Source organism: Poecilia latipinna, unplaced genomic scaffold (genome assembly GCF_001443285.1).
Source record: "Poecilia latipinna isolate Pla-1442-1.1 unplaced genomic scaffold, P_latipinna-1.0 Scaffold968, whole genome shotgun sequence".
In the NCBI taxonomy this organism is placed as follows: Eukaryota; Metazoa; Chordata; class Actinopteri; order Cyprinodontiformes; family Poeciliidae; genus Poecilia; species Poecilia latipinna.
In genome coordinates, this window is record NW_015113584.1 from 7114 (window position 1) to 15856 (window position 8743).

Genomic DNA, 8743 nt, shown 5'->3' on the forward strand with positions numbered 1-8743 from the left:
CAGTTGTTCGTCCACATTGGTCTCTACTGCAATCAGAAGTTTCTCAAAATAGAAGTGCAGAGGAAAAATTTGGAGAACTTGAGTCTGATTCTGTGCCTTTTATTTCTTAGTTTATTCAAATATGAAAGAATTTAAGTTGATGTTGTATTAGTCCTTAGCTTTAGGGTTTTTTTTTAGATCTTCTGTGTTTCCATTCAGTTTCTTCTCTTTCCATTATTCATCCTGATAGAAAAATAAGGACAAAAGCCTTGCAAAAAACCAAGGGAGCACAGGGAGCCAGAGGAGAACCAAAAAAAAATCATCAGGAACAAAAAAACACCCAAGGAGAATGACCGGGGAACAAGATATAACGAGGTATAATGAGGTTTAACAGGAGGGATGAGAGGCAGGTGAATAAATATGTGAAAGCTGGAACAATAGACTGAGCTGATTTACTAACATATTGTAGGTGTGAGGGTAGAGAGCAAACGACAGGCTGGAAAGAAAGAGAGAGAGAGAATGACACAGGGGGCGAGAGAGAGGACCCAACAGGGGATCTAGGAAAATTAATCTCAGAGTAACTCATAACAAGACAGGGAATAAATAAACAGAATAATCTAGCATCACTGAGAAAGGAGTGAACTAAAGCAAATATGATGTAATCAAAATAAGAAACTAAGGAACACAATGATAATCAAACTGGAGTGAAACAATCAATACACCAAAATAACTCATTACACTAACAGGTTCCAAGTTATCCAATCACGACTGATACCGCCATCACTTTTAACATTATATGGATTCACTTGCTTTCCAGTGACAGGTCCTGCTACTGATTCAATATGTGTTTTCTTCAGTAAAGATTGTGTTCTTGTCTGCTGGTAAAGCTCCATCAATTAGTTCTTTCTGCTGTATATCTTTTTGCAGTTCTGTAATATCCGGTTGATTGTGATTCAGCTTCTGATCTGTTTAGATAGTCATCATGCTCCATGTAATTGAAACATCTACATTATCTACTGCTGCCAGTGGCTGATGAAATGAAATGAAATGAAATGAAATTTTATTCGAACATGATACAAATATAAAATAAAATAGTGCACAGTAACAAGAAGTGCATAAGAAAGAAGAGAAAATACAGATTTTTTTGTTTCAGTTAACATATCATGCTCAAAATGGTCACGCAACTGTCAGATTCTTCTTTTTGTTTTTAAATATTGACCGCCTTATTTATTTATTTATTTATTTTTTTATACAAGAGTCCTGAAAAAAAGTCTAAAAACATATTTGCATTAAGCTCTTACCCGGGTGGGTAGCATCCAGCTTGAACACATTAATGTCAGTCTGCATTACTGATGGATGTATACAGTTTTTGACTGCTCCTGAATACTCAGTTGTCATCTGTCTGTTTTGTAAATACTATTCCAAGAACATTTTCTAGATCATGCATCTGTAAGAAATCCAACGAACAACAATATGTGTAGATTCATCAAAGGTAACGCAGAGCAGGAGCCGACTTGTAATGAGTTGCTGGGTGTGTGGGGTGGTGGTGGTGGGGGGGGGCATCAGCAGGTTTATTAAGGCCATTTTTCATGTAAGCAACTCCAACAATTTGTTTTATTACCATGAGTGAAAATTATTTTGACGGAAACTCTTTCAGTACAAAGATGGGAGGCAAACGAAGCATTTGACAGAGAAGCAGTGCACTTCTGCCAATAACTTAACATTAACAAAACTGTGCATTACACTGCTTCTATGCTATAAATGATCGCAGGCTACATTTGCAGTCGCTCCAATATTTATAATAGTGAGAGAAGAAAAGAGCAAGAATGCTTGAGCTGTTGTTAAAGAGTATCTGTTTACAGTGGGAGCCACAGGAGGTTCACAGTGTGAAACTAAACAGCACAGCAGGTCTTTTAAATGGAAATAATTCACATTTATTTAACCTGCCGTGACCTGAGATTACATCGGTGCAGCGCGGACTGTTTAAAGACAACATAGTGTTTTTACACATAAACAAATACTGAAACTTACCGGCATCTAAATAAATGGTAAACTTAAAGTAAGCACAGTCATTCTGAAAACACATGTATTAACTTTTCAGTTCTCTCTGTTAGAAGTTGTATCAATTTTCTCATTTGAAGCAGAATATTAAGAATAGTACAAAGCTGTTATTTTAAGTAATGGGGGTAGCAAAAGTGAACTGACTTTATTGAGTTTTAAAACTTTCCATCACATTACTATTGTTATTTTCCAGCGTGTTTGCAGAGTTACGGTAATTAAAGATATAACATTAATTTGGGTTTTCCATTTAGGACAGATAACTTCATCAAACTCTCTTTCCAAACAACATATTTAATTTTTTATTGTTTTGAATTATTACAACGCATTTTCCATTTTGTTGTAACTTTATTTTTCCTTGCTGTTCAATATTCAAACTTAGTCTTTTCTCAGAATTTTTTCAGACCTTATCAAATACTTATTTTTTATTTTTTTACTGATTTTATTGAGCCATAAATGGCTTTAATCAAAAGACCCTCATGTTTTGGATGTAACTTTTATGGCTTTACAAAGCATAACAGATTTCAAGTGTTTATTTCTGCTTATTTTTAATAATTACAACTCACAGCTAATGAAAACCCAAAATATGCATTTTCATTTAGTATCTGTTGTGTTGTGTTTAGCTCTTAAAGTGAGTGAAAGTGTCCTTCATTGAAGAAAATGGCTCCTAGTTTTGACTTTCTGTGCACTTGCACTGAGGCTGCTTATGGTGTAATTTTATCAATGCAATATACAGCTTTATTAATGTTTCTAAATGATTAAAGGGACGTGAATTTAGGGTCTCTTTGACTAATATATTTGGTGACACTTGTTGTTTCCTTGCCAAAACAACAGGTGTCCACTAGAAACAACTTTTTCTATGAAACCTTTCTGTTCAATATGGACTACCAATTATCTTGGGTCTATGTTTGCTATGATCCCAGAGCAGAAAATCATTAACACTTTACTTACTTATTTATTGCAAGATATATCTCAACAGACCTGATCACAGATTGCATCACTGCAGATTTTCTGGAGTATAAAAAAAGTTGGATATGCACACTTTAGTCAAAAAGCTTTTAAAAATGTTAATTCTGAAGACAATGAGCATTACTAAGGTTTTGTGGGAAGTGTTTTTTTTGTTTTTTTTCTTGGTGAAGGTTTTAGTTTGTCTTGTTCTCAGGTGATAAAGTCCTTACAGAACATACAAGGCCGGTGTAATACAGCGGCGGGAGCTGCACCACACCTCACAGTTGTTCTCATCAATTTGAGAATAACTGTGATTTCTTTCCTGGGCTACAAGTAAAACTGTTGAAAACATACAGATGAGAGAGGACAAATAAATCAGCTCTATAAAAATGGACCCAAAGACTAAATATGTAGAAAATGAAAAGAACAACAGAAAGCATGTCAATGGCATTAATTACATAAGTAGGAACAATGAAGGGAACTAAAAACTGTAAAAATGAAACAGAAGAAGATTGATAAGTCACCTCATGTTGCTGAAAAGCACATGCTTTCAGTCAAAACTTTTCCTCAAACCACAATAAAAATCTGAGTGTGATGAATTTGAAAGGTTTGTTAGTTCATGATTACTGGAAGCTTTCCAGGAACAAAGGAAACAATGAAACTGTGAAAAGCATTGAAGTGGTGGATGGTTTGGGTTGGCTGCAGCCTGACTGAAATCACAAGCCAACAGAGCAAAGGGGACCAGCCAAGAGAAAAAGTCCAAAACTGGGCTGGGAATCAAAACAGGGCAGATGATCTGACAGGGAAAATAGCTGGAAAGCCAAGTCAAACAGAGCAAGCTAAGCAGTCCATACCAAAACTGGACAGCTTCATAAACTGGAGAGGTTAATGAGTGAATGGAGAGTGAAAAAAAGGGAATAGGTTAAGAGAACTGGACAGTTGGGATTGGGAATGACAAAATAGATAAGTGTGGGACAGGATGTAAAATGACTGGAGAGGTAATGAATGTAATAAAAAGATAAGTGAATGAGTAAACAAGCCAAACATATATTATATATGTAAATCCTGTATTATTGTTTTGCAAAGACAGGTGTCTTGCAAAACAATAAAAAAAATATTTGGACAAATTCACAGACACAAGACAATTCATGAATGAATGCAAGTTGTTAAAATGTTGTTGATGGATATTTACTCTCCAGCCCATGTGTTTCCTCCACTTTGTGCAGGGCAAACAAAGTAAGAAAAAAAAACAAACTACATAAAACACATGACTTACAAGATTTTCAGAGCAGGGTTGCATTTCACCAGCAGAGCAGCTCCAAAGCAGGTTGATTTGAACTCTGTGCTGATATGCTTCTGGGCAAATCCAAAACCATAAGATGTGACCTCCATCTGTACCGGCTATTTGGATGTGTGATCTGCATAATGGACTTGGATATTTACATTTATATCTACTTTTGTGAGAACTGCACTTTTTTAAAATTCTTCTCACAGAGGTTAGATCTGATTATGCAAACGAAGCGGGTATGGTTGGTGAACAAACTGACAAGGCCAAACCCCAGTACTGGCTGCGGTATGGATTTTATATTTGACTTTTTGAGAGATGAACTTGAGAGCCTGCCCTTCACAAACCTTCTGTCAGATTCTGAATGCTAGGTGTTTTTTTTTTCTTATTTTCAATCCGTCTTGCTTAGTTTAAACATGATACTACATAATTTTTCAACCAGTATGTATAAAGTTACATTTCACCATCTCTGCAAGTGGAGGACATTGATTGACTCAGTGCAGGCAACGTAAAATTCAAACTAGGAACAAATGATTTTTGGGGGGCAGAAACCAACATCAATACATTTTGAACAAAACACAACAACAACAACAACAAAAAACTACATCAAAATACAGAACAGGTGAATATTTCCCAACACCGGTCAATACACAATTATAAAATGCAGCACAAATAAAATCCATAAATCTCAATTTAAAAATAAAAAAAATCCATAAAGCTAATATTTAGAGGTGAAGAAGAAATGCATTTATTTTCAGGTTGAGAATATCTCGAAATAATTATAGACTGTGCTGGAGAGAAAAGAATGTGATGGTTATTAGCTCATTGTCAGCGTTGTTTTGCTTTCCTGCCTGTGCATTCTGAATTACTTAGCAAATAACTGAATGAATGTCATGCTTGGGAGGCAGTAATTGAAAGATATAGAAATTGAAAATAGAGCCCTCTGGAAAATAAATCATCTGTCAAGACAGGAACAAAGTTTGTAAGGGATTTTGGAGATAGAGGAGAGAGAACGGAGGTTGGTAATTGCATGGCTTCTGGCCTCGTGATATTTTTTTTTTTTTTTCACCCTGACGTGCGCATCCCTCGTTGATACATGCAGGGAACATGAGTAAGAAGCTGTTTCATTGCCTTTATGTCTTTTCCCCCGCACTGCTCTTACTTTTCTCTCTCTTACTGATGAAAGATGCCAGTTGACAAGGATGAATGGAGAAGGAAGGAGAGAAGCCATTGATCCTGAATATCCCGCGAATATGGCTTTCGCTAACATCCGAATGTTCATATGTGAGCACTTTAAAGATCTGGAGTGTTGTATGGAATGCACTAATACCTTCCTCTATATCTGTCTTTGTCTTCTCGGTCTTTGTCTCTCCCTCTTAGGCTCAGTGTCACTCAGTGTACTCCTGCTCTCTGTTGCAGTCGTAGTATGTGCCGTTTGGCTCGTAGCTTTATGTGGGATCTGCACCTGGTGTCAACGTAAACTGGTAAGTTGCGGTGCCTAACATTTTAGCGTGCATTTGTTGCTAATGACAATTGTTTCTCAGTTTGATCAGATTGATCACATGTAGTCAGTATCTTACAGGCAGTAGAAAGCATTTAGATGGTCTTATGACAAACAGGCCAAAGCAGAAAATAAGTGGTTCTGTAAATATAAGCATTTTCAGAAGTGCTAATACTTTTTCCACTGTGTGTAATGCACTGTAAGGTATTTTTGGTACTTCAACTGTTTAGATAGACAATTCCTAGTCCCGTGAATACTAAGGGTCTATTAGAGTTGTTTTTCAGACACATATTGCTTTCAGCTTTGGCTTACTGCTGTATGGGATTCGGTCTCAAGCAGAAAGTACCATAGCTAAAATAATGCGGACACGGCACTTTTGGGGTGCATGTGTTGGAGTAGTTTTTCCTTTGCCCGCATTTTTTCACCAAACCATAAATTTAACATTACTATTAAAAAAATAGGAGCAAGGACACTCACTAAACTACTAGAAGGAGATCTTTGTAAACAGATAAACTTGTACTGAACCAAAAACTCAGTTTCTCCAGAGGAAGCAACTGGTTTAGCCTGCTAGTGCAGCAGAATAAAGTCTTCTATGTACATCACGTTTTCTCATAACAGCTGACTCAGGCAGGTCATTCTGTACCATGCAAAACGATTTCAACCCAAACCTCACCGCATTTTGAATCGATTCTTTCCAAATCACTCTTTAAGTTCACCATCTTTAGGACATTTGTTTGCATTGCAGCACGTTTTTCAATAAAACATCCTCCATGAAGCCATGGTAACCGCACACACTGAAAATGCTACAGGTATCCTGCCACAAGTCTGATACTCCTTACAACACAGCCTCTGTTATCTCAGAATAACTTCAACCAGATTGACAATTACAAAGCCACTGTTGAAGAAGATTTGCATCAAGCTTGACTGGAGTTTGTCAAAAGCCAGGCGGGAGACTCTATGGTCAAGGGGAAAAAATGATTTGGTCTGATGAGACCAACATGGAGCTTTTTCAGGCGAGATGCTACGTGTGGCTGACACTAACCACTGCATAGCAGCACAAAACAAACCATTTCCACTGTGAAGCATGGTGGTTACTTCGTCCAATGAAGCTTGTAAAGACAGAAGATGAAATAAATGGCTTGAAGGGAAATCCTGGAGGACAATTTGTTTCCCTCTACAAGAGAACTATGGCTTTTAAGAATATTTTTCAGCAAGACAATGACACCAATCATGTAAGTAAAGCTACACAGGAATGATTCGAAGGCGGGAAGGTGGAGGTTTTGGAATGGCCCAGTCAAAGCTCAGACTTGAGTCCTGTACAGAATTTGTTGCTGAATTTGAAATGTGCTTAAAATGGGTGAATATTTATGCAATATTTTTCTTGTAAAATTTTCAAATTGATTTGTAACAGCAATGAAAAGGGCAACACATCCAAGAGGGTGAGAACTTTTCATAGGCGCTGTAATGATACATCTGAACCTCATTTGAGAGACAGAGCAAAACAACGTTCACTCTTAGTGGATCTGCAGTGAGATTTCTTCTCATTGCTGCACATGAAGTGCTGTGCAAAGACCCAAACATCTTTCAGTTGAGGCGGTGTTAAAAAAATATGAAAAAAAAAGAAAGAAAGTGTAACAAAAGCTGCAGAAAACTTCTAGTTTTAGTTGTTTCACATGGTGAAATACAGTGATACTCCAGCTAGCCTGGGGTACTGTGAAACATCTACAAATACAAGAAAGGATTCTTTCAAGAAAAGATGTTTGATTCTTTAGCATCACTGTATATTCTTGAAAGATTTGTGTAATCTCTTCCACTGCCAGAAGGGGGAAATGTAAAATCCTGAACTGCGGCATGGAAATATCATCCCTCACTAACCATGTTTATGCTGCTATGTTTCCAGAGGGATTATGAACAATTTGCTGTGAGGATGTGTAGAAAGTCAGGCTTCTCTGTTGACACCAGTGTGACCTTGAATTGAATGCAGACTCTGTTGTTGTCGCTGATTTGTGCTTTGCTTTCCAGAAGAAGACTGCGGCTGTATGTTTCCCATGACAGAAAACGCCAACGTCCTTCATAAACATGCCTCTGTATGCTCAGAGCTTGCGCATCATGGTTGTTTGCCTCCAGCCCACGTCACTATGCTAATGAATCATATGTTAATGGAGATATATCTGCACTACTGGCCACTGAAGGAGCTGTAATTTGTCCTATAAGTTTTGATATCTGTTGCTGTCATTTCCTAAATTCGGTCTGCCGGTCCTCCTTGCTGTTCAGCTCTCTTTTCTCTGCTTGTCTTAGTATCACTGCTGCACAGCTTGTTCATAAAACATGCAAAAGCTGTACACTAACTAGGCTGTTCAGATGATATACATCTCTTTAAAAGACAGAGCAGTCACTATTGTTCACACCTGACAAATTGATTTGTTTTCTTTTTCTTGCATTTTCAAGGTATCAGTGTCTCTGTCTTTGTTCTTGTCTTACCATCGTTTTTCTTGAAGAGCCTGTAGTGGATTTATCTCTTTGTCACTTAAACTCCATGAACATGTCAGGATGATTCCTTTCTACAGTATCACCCCTCTCTTATGTCATGCTATGACGGGGCGCGGCATTGTTATGCTAACAAACGCTTATGGAGAAAAATGAACAGAAATTAAACGCATGTAACAGCTAGAGTGATTTAACAGCATCAGATTTATGAGTTAATGGCGAAAACAGCATTTGGAAAATTAACCATATTTATCATTGTTTTGAAAGGAGACCTCATTGGAAAGCACATTTTAATTTGCGTTAAATATGATTTTAATTGTACATGTAATGGTAAATATGGTTTATTACAAATAAGATATGCAGACAGGAATCACAGTGCAACTATGTTAAAATAGCAACTGTGTTCTGGTATGTGAGCATTTAGAGTTCATTAGATTTCTGCCTGTTATCATTTAATTAACTGTCGTTAGTTAAAACTATTTCTG

At 37.0% G+C, this 8743-nt stretch overlaps 1 protein-coding gene across 1 annotated transcript in view; it reads left to right on the top strand.

Annotated features, from left to right (window-relative positions):
- The first annotated feature begins 5654 nt into the window (after positions 1-5654).
- syt7b (synaptotagmin VIIb) overlaps positions 5655-8743 on the top strand; it is a 67690-nt gene continuing 64601 nt past the window's right edge. Inside the window, exon 1 of the mRNA XM_015049961.1 lies at positions 5655-5754. The gene's annotated coding sequence lies outside the window, so the exon portion shown is untranslated. The remainder of the gene's footprint in view (positions 5755-8743) is intronic.